We start from the raw sequence: 10,029 nt of genomic DNA on the forward strand, positions 1-10,029 counted from the left end.
GGATAATAACTGCCAAGAAGAAAGAGGCAAAAACAGCGTTTCTTCTCCGCCTTGAAAGGACTGTGTTCTTTAAGCTGTTGGCTGCAATCAGAGGCCAGTTGCCTAACTCTGTTCTCTAAGTGCAATATCTCCTGTCCTCGGGGGTTGCACCATTCAGCAAATTATACTCCTTGCTCATCGAAGTGGAGCTTGCCTAGGGAGGGGTGTGTGTGTGTGTGTGTGTGTGTGTGTGTGTGTGTCCCTCTACTGGGAGGTTGCTACTGGAGGTGCTGGTTACTCGGTCCAGAGAACTGGCTCTTTAAATTTTAAAAAGGGAGGGAGCGTTGCTGGTTGGACTCCCAGACGCTGCTGTGGTCCGTCTTGACCCCAACTCTAGTTACAGAATGGCAGTTTCTGACAAAGCCACCAACATCTGAAAGTCCACTTCCAGGGTGTCACATGTACCCCGGGGAGCCCCCCAGTGGGGCACCCTTCCTGCACTTCCGCTTTCTCTCTCACCTGTGTCTCTTGTGTGAATGGCAGGAGACTGGTGATTCCTTGCCACTGTGCAGAAATGTAGGGTTGCGAACATCAAGAAAAGATGGGGTGAAGCTGAGTCCCAGGGGAGGCAGGAAGGCCCCACATCCTCAACGAGGACCCTCTCCCCAGGCCTGTGGGCTTCCTTCAGCAAAGTGTGTGTGGAGGTGTTTAATGTTGATGTGAGAGGCTGCCAGTCAGTGGCAAATGAGCATGGGCATGGCTACCTCTTTATGAAAACCGCTCCCTGCCTTGGTCTCACCTCACAGAAAAGCTGCTGGTCACCACTATGGACAGCGGGGCCTTACTTGTTTCAAAAAAGAATCCCGTATTTGTGGACACATTAAGTGGCTTATCCCATCTCGGGCAGAAAGGAGCCCCATTCCTCCTCCTCTTCTCCCTGCAGCAATCTGAACAATTCTGAAACTGCCTCCCTGGGCGTCAGCTGAGCAGGTTGGGGAATGAACCAGGGCCCTCTCTCTAGGGCCCTGTTAAATGCACTGAACTTAAAATGAAACACGAAGTGTGAATTTCAGGTTTGAATATGATGCATCAGGAAACCTGGAGGTTGGCAGCCCTTTCCCTCCTCCCTGCCTTTCGGTAGCAGGTATTAATATTGTATTAAATGTTATGAGAAAGTAAGGGCTGAGGAGAGGAATGTGCTCAGATGCAATTTTGTCAAGGTTTTTATCTGTGATTATGATTCCAGATGTAGAAACTCCCGGAGGAGGGCAACGAGGGGCTGCCGGCGTGTGACATGTGTTTTAAGGTGTTTGGCAGTGTTTCTCAAAGTGGTGACAAATGTTCAATTTTATTACAGGGAATCGGTTAAAAAAATATGAATACTAGGTCAGAGATTGTTCACCTCAGCAGAAGGATTTACCATTATTGATTAGGGTGGGGAAAGTTTGTATCTGGGTCTTGCTTAAATCACACTGTCAACAATGTAAATCTGTCAGATCAGATTATTCTTCAAGAAGAATTGTGACAAAGTACACAATAGCTGATTGCATCTCCCCCCCCCCACTAATTTCTATGCAAAGATATAAACTGCTCTGGAAGCCAAAAATGGGGTAAATGTTGCAAAAATATGTCATTTTTCTCAGCTGGTATCACTACAGACATTTCCTTGAGGGTAATGTCTTTTTAATCTAACCCAGAAAGTACCCGGTCCTAGAAGAGCCATTTTGCTAATTTTGCTACTCGGCTGCCTTTTAGGTCGAAGCTCAAATAACAGCAATACATTTCCTCACACAGGGAACCACGTTTTGCTGAAAGGAGAATCAGGAAGATTTCGTATGAAGAAAAGTGGGGATGGAGAGGAAGCAGCTGAACTCTGGACTAGTTGACAATTCTTGTACTTACGCGCACTTGAGACTGGAAAATTCTCCTACCACAGTCCTTTATTCAAAGGCATCTCTGCCATCCCTCTTGGACAGCAGGACACCCCTAAACTCTATTTCTAAGCAAAGGTTTCTCATAAACTTTTTATGAGCTTCACATACACTAATTGACACGAGTGCCCAGCCAGCGCTGACTAGACTGGAGGTAGGTTTGGTAAACATTTTCACAGAACAAAAAGAAGGGTTTTTGGCTAAAGTTGCAGGACTTGGCTCCTCCCTGGGTCCCCAGTCAGAGGGCGACTGGCTCTGCGCACTCACTGGAGACATTGCTGTACAGATCACCTCGATCACCTCCTCTCTAGCACACCCGTTACATCTTTCAGCCCAGTCCTGGAAGCCCACACGTTTTAGCCCCAACCTTTCCTTAATCTGGGCTAAAGAATGTCGATTTTTAGCTTCCCAGCCGCTGGCACTATTTTACCATCACAAAAGATACTAACTAGGTTCCTAGCACAAATTGCACCTTCCCTGGAAGTAACAAGGGTTCCTCTCCTGTGAGTGATGCAGGACGCGGTATCTCCGAGGGGAACAGTCAGACTGCAGGGGAGGGGACGTGAGTGGCCACCATCACTCACCCACCCTTCGTTTTCAGCTGAACCTTTCCTCTACCCCAGCCCAACTTTCCACTGGACGGATGAGCAAATCTCTCCTGCTCTTTGGGAAGGCAGCTTTGTCTCCTTAGGTGAGGAGCAGTCATTTCCCACATTTGCTTCAGCTGGAGCCCAGCCCATTGCCCCTCCCCCACTTTATTCTTCCATTAATTAAAACAACTAATGTCCCATCGATTATCTCTGCATGAATGAAAATCATCACGGGCCCTTGCAGGTATATGGGAAATTCTGTGTGCTTAAGTCTTCACACTTTGATTTTCTATAGACTCATTTTCTCAGGCATAAAGAAATTCAAACGAAACAAAACCCCAAAATCTCCTGACACCTTGCAATAAAGCACAGAGACCAGTGGTAATGAGCTTGTATGATCTCTTGCAGGAAGAAATGTTCAGATGGTCCCTTTTTTATAACTGGATTGTACTATCTGGTAAAGGATTCTAGACAGTTAAGGGAAACACTGATAGGTCACCAGACCCACATTTGGAATTTGAGCTAGTGTCTAGTCAGATGAGCCCATCCAAATTTTACTTTTAAGCTGCTGTGTCAGTCTTTGAAAGTTTTAAAAAAATGCAGGGGACAGTTCGATTTGGAATTTCCCAGCTAGTTGGCCATTTCAGCTTGCATCTCCATTTCTGGGGGCTGCCATAATTAGAGCGATCTATTTTGCATTTACTTCTCTTTGCAAGCACTACATTATTCACTCTTTCCTGTGCTTATTAAACAGTGCCACCTGCACCAGATTCAACAAAGCTCTTCCATCAGTCAGCCCAGCTAAGGATCCCAGACCATATATTATCATTAATTGAAGCTCAATTGAATAGTTGAAGATAGAGGAATGAGTAAAAGCAACACATTTTCTAGGACCTGTTTATAACAATGTTTAAAGCAAAACCAACCATTTATTCCTCCGATTGTCATCTTTTACAAACTCATTTCACTCTCTCTGTACAGTAATTCAAGCAGCCATTAGCAAGTTTTTAAATTAATGAACTATTCCCTGTACGTCACCAAGGTGCCTCCGCATAAGTGTCCCCCTTCATAAGGTACTACTAGCAAATGCAGTCAATATTTGGTCACCCAAAGCCTTCGGAGCTGACCACCTCAACAATCCTAATGCTACTAAAAGGATCTGAAGAGCCAGAGACAAGTCTGGGAAGCAGAGGACAATTTTTCAGGAAACTAGCCATGGGTAATCTGAATCCAGAGAAAGGGAGTGGCAGAAGGAAGGGAATCAGAGATGGAGAGGGGAGAGGCAGAAAATGAATGTAGACGGAAATCAGTGGCTAAAGAAAGGTAAAGTTTCTAGCAAAGATGGGACCAACTCCCAGCTCCAGTTACATTATAACAAACTCTCCATCTACATGCTGATGATTTATACATTTTTTTAAAAAAGCCTCAAACCTCACTGTGCCTTGTTCTTTAATAAGCTTTCTGCTTTGTTCAAAATACTGCTTATCTTTGGCATTGTCAACAGCTCTGCATCTGGGAGAGATTAATTAAGTGATAGGTCAGAGACAATGAGGTGAAAGGGCATGTCCATCCAATCAGGTCTGATTCATGCATTTCTGGGTGGATCAACTTTTTTTGAGTGATGCCAATTTCAGTTCCATTTCCAGGGAGGACTTATCAATAGGAATCCATGAGCTCCCTCAGTGAGGGACTCTTAGCTGGAAAGGATCTTTCTGCAGATAGAAAAATCTAAAATCTACAGTTTCCATCTTTTTAAGATGTGAAACCAGAATATAACTATAAACTGTCTGTATGCTTAAGGTCCACCTATCTGTGTGAAGGCTGATTTTCCTAAACAGGATCTTTCTAAAGAATAGCTGGTTAGATGATTACAAATAAGACTGCCATGCAACACAATAAAAAAAGTAGAAGTTCACTTTCCTCCCCTTTCCCCAACTGTTTCTCATTGCTTCTTCCTCTGGAAGTCCACTTTTAATTTCTCGAAGAAAAAAAATTAGAGCGAGAGAGACAAGAAAGAGTACAGGACAGGGGAGAGAGGGGTGGGGGAAGAATGAAAGAGAAATAGAGAGGTTTTCTAGGTGTCAACTGAATTTTTCCAGACCAATTAAAGGTTATCTTTAAATCTCCATCCCCCCACACCTTTCTAAATTGATCTTTAGATTAGTGAGAAATTAGTTAATTGGGAAAGGCCACGTGGCCGGTTCACCCTATTTCTAACCAGAAGGGTTTTAAGGACCTTAGACCCCACTCCCAGAAATGACACCCTCCCCATCTCTTCAACAGCATGCCAGTCTGGGTCAAAATTGTGTTTTTTAGTGTGTGTATGTGAGAGAGAAAGAGCGACAGAGACACAGAAAGAGAAGTCAACTCCCAGCCTGTGAATAAGGCTCACATAAACTGGCTGTTTTGGACAGACCTCAAACAAAACATTTGGAATATTTCTACTCTATTCTTGAAACTCCCCACAAATGACGTTCACATTTCCTAAGGTTTTTTTTGGGGGGGGGTGTTGCAGGGGTAGGGGAGTAAACAATAGTTTGGGGGTTTGTAATTGACTAGATATTTCCCCTTCTCCAAAGAAATGTAGAATGTCAGTTTCTTAACTGTCCAATTCTTTAAATCATCTGGGATCTATCTATATTTATAAAACTGAGCAGATATACTTAACAGTCTGATCAATAGGCATTGACCGTCAGTACACCTCGCACCCTAGCATGCACAGCTTGATCATGTATATTTGATCATCAAAAAATTCAAAGCATTTCGAAGCAGTCTATCAAGCTTCCCACAAAATAGTCTTTTTTTCTGTGTTCTTCTAAAGAGTGTGAGGCTTTCTGTCCCCTCTATTCATCCATCTATCCATCTATTTATACACACACGCACACACCACTCCCTTCCTGGAGAATTTATTGCTCATATATTTGATGAAGAACAAGGTAATTAACTGCGAGGCTGTACATCTGGTCGGTACTTCATATTCATTGCAATAATAAAACACTTTTTTCCCATTTTAGCGGAAGAAAGGCTAGTCTTGCCCACAGATTCAGAGGACCCCAGAGTCTCTGTCTGCAAAGCCTCCTTGTCATAAATCCTGCCTCCCTCTTAAGTGATGGCACGCACAATTGCACCAAGGGGCACTAAGTTTATCTGTGCAAACGCATCATTGGCAAAGCTCGTGCACCCTCAGAGCTTCAGCATCAGCTGGTGGGGGTTTGAAATAGACCCAGCTGGTTCCTCTGTCCCCAGTCTGCTTGGCAGCAAACAGGGACAAGTGTCCAAAGGATTTACCCTGCAAAGGGCCACAGGTAGAGAGGTATTTTGAGATCTTAAGGCTGCTGTCCTGAGTATGTGCCACTAAGCTCCAGGACCTCCAGGAGGACCCAGTCCTTCAGACTTTTCTGATACTCTGGGGTCAAAAGGCTGTTTCTAAGTTTCTCCATAAGTTATGCCAGATCTTTCCCAACTGCTCCAAGGTCCAGCCAGAGGAATAACACCAGCTGGAAAGCCTGCTCCAAGCCCCCAACACAAGCGTTTTAACCCCACCGCCAGAGACCTCCCAGTCAGAAAAACAAATTACCTGCAGCACCTCCCATTTCGGGAGTCCCCTGCTCTGTATTCCAAACTGTGCCCAGCACAAATTTCTCGGGGCCCTTCTTTCTAAAAGCAGCAGCATCTGGGTTGAGGCACCCTCCTTTATATTGAGGGGGGGGGGAGACACTTCATATGATAATACGTGTAATATGATATGGAATGACAGAAAGCATGACAGTTGCCCATAATACGGAGAAGTCAGTCAAAGGACAGAGGGGACATTTGGATAATTACCATCCATTGGCTAGTCAATCACGCGAACAGAGAGAAACTGCACAAAACCCACAATGGAGTTGGGAAACAAAAGAGACCCGAGCCAGACTCAGGATTAACTGGTCTAAAGCGATCTAAATGCTTTTGTATCTGGAGAACTGAGGCTGCCGGGTTGCCCCCCCTTCCCAATCCCAGGGAACTAATTGCGGGATCAGAGTTAAAGCTCTCTCCCTCCTTTCCCCTTTCTCTTTGTAGACTGCTCACCACGCAGGGGGAAAAAATGATTTCTCTCTCTGTGTTCATTAAACTATTTTAAAGTTAAAGGGGTGGGGGAGGGAGGCTCCATGTGGCCCCTCAGCCCGGGAGCTGGGATTCTTCAGCCTCCGAAGAAGCTGGACAGTCTTCGTTGGCCTCAATTCTTTGTTTCGGGGTAAATTCTCCCCTCCTTGCCCCCGGAGAAAAATGCCCGTCCACTTGGGCAGCTGCCCTGTGCCTGGAGGTGAACATGGATGGCTGGTACCCTGCTTTGGGTGAAGAATCCTCATAACTGGCCCTTGCACCAGAAAAACACAACCCATAGTTGAAAACTCAAATTGCATTTGCACACTGAGAATTCCGTGGAGTAAAAGGTGGCAGGGAAGCGGCTTCCAGCCTTCCAAATGGGAGAGTGAGAAAGAAGATGGTTGTAAACCGCGAGGGAGAATTTTCTTCTAAATTAGGGAGTGAGAAAGAGGGAGAAAAATCCTTCTGAACTGGGGCAGGGAGCGAGTATGCTTAATTGGGGGAAGGAATAAGAAGACTCCGGCCTGAGAAACAGAGGCAAAAAAGTGAATCCTTAAGGAGACATAGGCAAATGGTCCCAGGATTTTTTAGGGATTCAGAGGTGGAGGGTGAGAACTCCTTCAAGGATAAACGATGCGGGCAGAGATCTCTGCACCCCAGAGGGAGACCCCCGCCTCGTCCCGGGAAAGGAGGACCGGCGACCCCCTCACCCAATTCCCATCGGGTCCTCCCTATACAATTGCAACTCGCGCAGAGCCCTTCGGGCCCCGGCGTGGCTCTCGCGTGTCCCGGCTCCGTGGCGGCCGCAGTCCCAGGGCTGGGTCCGCGGGTGCCCGCCCCGTCCCAGGGCGCGACCGCCGCGCAGCCCCCGACCCCGCTGGGTAAACCGAGCCGCTCGCTTACCTTTCCGCGTCCTCCGCAGCGGGTGTGGCCTGCTCTGCGGGCGGCCCCGGGCCAGGGCCGGGGGGCGGCGGGCGGGGGGGCCGGGCTGGGGGGGAGCGGCAGGGTGAGGGCCGGGGGCGCTGGCACGGTGCCCAGAGGGGGCGAGGGGGCCGCCGGCAGCCCCAGGGCCCGAGGGCCGGTCCGGCCGAGCCGGAGAAGGTGTGAGATGCGGGGGGCCGCGGAGGGGCGCCGGGGCCCGGGCCGGGGGTTGGGGGGCTCCCTCCGCGGGCAGGCGGGGCTCTCCAGCCTCCAGGGCCGGCCAGGAGCCGGGCGAGGCGCGGGGAGGGAGGTCCCGCGCCCGGGAAGCCGAAGACGGGGCGCGCGGATCAGAGGGGCTGTATTGTCGCCTCAGCTGACAAATCAATCAGGGCCCGCGGAGCCGGGGGACTGGCCGCCGTCGCTGCGGCGCTCGGCGCTCCCGGGCTGGCCCCGCGCCGCCAGCTGACGGCCGCCTCGAGTCCGCGCGGGCCGCGCGTCGCAGGCTGGGCTGCGGTCATTAGGCTGCGGGCGCGTGCGGCCAGGGGCGGGGGCGGCGGGCGGGGGCGGCGCGGCGCCCGGAGGAGGCGGCGGCGGCGGCGCCCGGCATCCCTCGGCCTCCCCCGCCCGCCGCCGTCGGGCGCCCGCTCCGCGCGCTCCCCCCGCACCCGCCCCTGTCACTGTCACCACTCCGGCCTTCGGTCGGCCGGCCTCTGCCTGCCTCCCTCCGTCACTCTCCATCCCCCGGTCTCCGGAGCGCTTCTCTCCGGGCTCCGGGCTCTCGGTGTCTCCCTGTGCCCGCAGCTCCCTCGCTCAGCGCGCCTCTCTTTCCCTCTCTGGGTCTGTGGTGCCCACTCTCACCCCTCTCTCCTCGTCGCTGGCACCATTTTCTCCCTTTCTCTTTCTTTCTACCTCCCCGAACTCTCCACCTCTTTCTCAGGAGTCCTCACTGTCTCTCCCTCTCTGCCTCCTTCCACCGGCAGCTCGGGAATCCAACTTAGGCCATTTCCCTGTTCTAAGACGTCCTCCTTCCCAGCTGCGGTGTCCTTATCTCTAAAAAGAGTGGATAACCCGCTCTCCGGAGTGTGGCTGGGAGGGGCCCGGGGAGGAGGGAGCGCCAGAGGTGCGCAGTGACTCAGGTACCCCCTCTTGGTGGTCATGCTCACGCAAATGCAGCAGCCGTGTGGCAGCTGCCTGGCGACCAGGGCTCACCGGGTAGCATGTGTGCCCCTTAAAACCACTGTTACCAGCCTCGAGGGGATGGCCAGGACAAGTACCAGAAGGCCAGTTCAGCAAAGAAGGTCAAGGGCGGTTTGCTTTGGGGGTCCCCTAAGGCCCCTCTTGAAAAGCGTCTGTGGTGCCCCCCACCCCCCAGGGCAGAACCTAGGGCTGTTTCTTCTCTAACACCAGTCAGAGGGGCAATTGCTCTCACCCCTCCTAAGACCCAAGCGGAAAAAAGTCTAGTTCATATTTCTCTCTCTCTCTCTCTCTCTCTCTCTCTCTCTCTCTCTCACACACACACACACACACACACACACACACCATGATTAGCTTAAAAGCTTTAAAGATGCTTCCAGGATGGAGTGTGGCTTCAGAATCAGGCAGATGTGGGTTCAGGAAGATTACTTGCCTTGGGAAAGTCACACCACTCGAAGCCTCAGTTTCCTCATCTGCAAAATGAGAAGAGTAACTACCTCCTTTTTCAGATTGCATTGCAGATCATCCATGATATGCATGAAGAAGGTCCCATGCATATCATGGATCCCATGCCTATAGGTGGTTATTCATTCTGTCCAGATTTTATTCAATAGGTACTTAAGTGTTTGTCGTCCATGCTTTTCGCTGGGCTCTGAGGATACAGCAATTCACAAGGCAGATGTGGTCTCTGCCTTCAAGCAACTTGCAGTCTAGCTGGAGAGACTGATTGTGAAGAGCAATTCTATAGTCATTTCATGACAGTTGTATAAGTTCCATGGAGAAGTGGAGAGTGCAGTAGATTGAATGCCCAGGAAGACTGACCGGGGCTGGGGGCTCAGGAAGGGCTTTCTCAAGATGTGACCTCAAGTCAGGTGTGGGGCCAGGGTTGCAGCTAGCAGGAATTGGGAACAGGCTGTATTGGGAGAATGTTCCTGGCAGAGTGATTTGTGCCAGGGCTGGGAAGCAGGAGAAAACATGGATGGTAGGAAGGCCATGTAGCTGGAGCAGAGGGAAGGAGGGGGATGAGGCTGGAGATGTCAGCAAAGCCAGGAATGGAGTGGGTGGAGCTGGAAGCACAGGGGAACCACAGGAGTCCTGCTTTCCCCTTTTCTCAAGGGGAAGGAGAAAGGCCCATTCAGTCCCCATACATGTTCTGTGCCTTCTGTCCTTCTTGGGGGTTGTCACGTCTTGTCTCCTCCTCTGCTCTGTCTCAGCCCACAGTGTCACTGGCTGCCTTGGCCACTGTGTCCCCACCAGAATGTGGCCTCTCTGATAACACATACCCAGGCTGAGTTCCTCTCTGTTCCCGTACAGTCAGCCCACAGGAG

This window comes from Artibeus jamaicensis, unplaced genomic scaffold (assembly GCF_021234435.1).
Source record: "Artibeus jamaicensis isolate MK-2021 breed Jamaican fruit bat unplaced genomic scaffold, CSHL_Jam_final contig_471, whole genome shotgun sequence".
NCBI classification, from domain to species: Eukaryota; Metazoa; Chordata; class Mammalia; order Chiroptera; family Phyllostomidae; genus Artibeus; species Artibeus jamaicensis.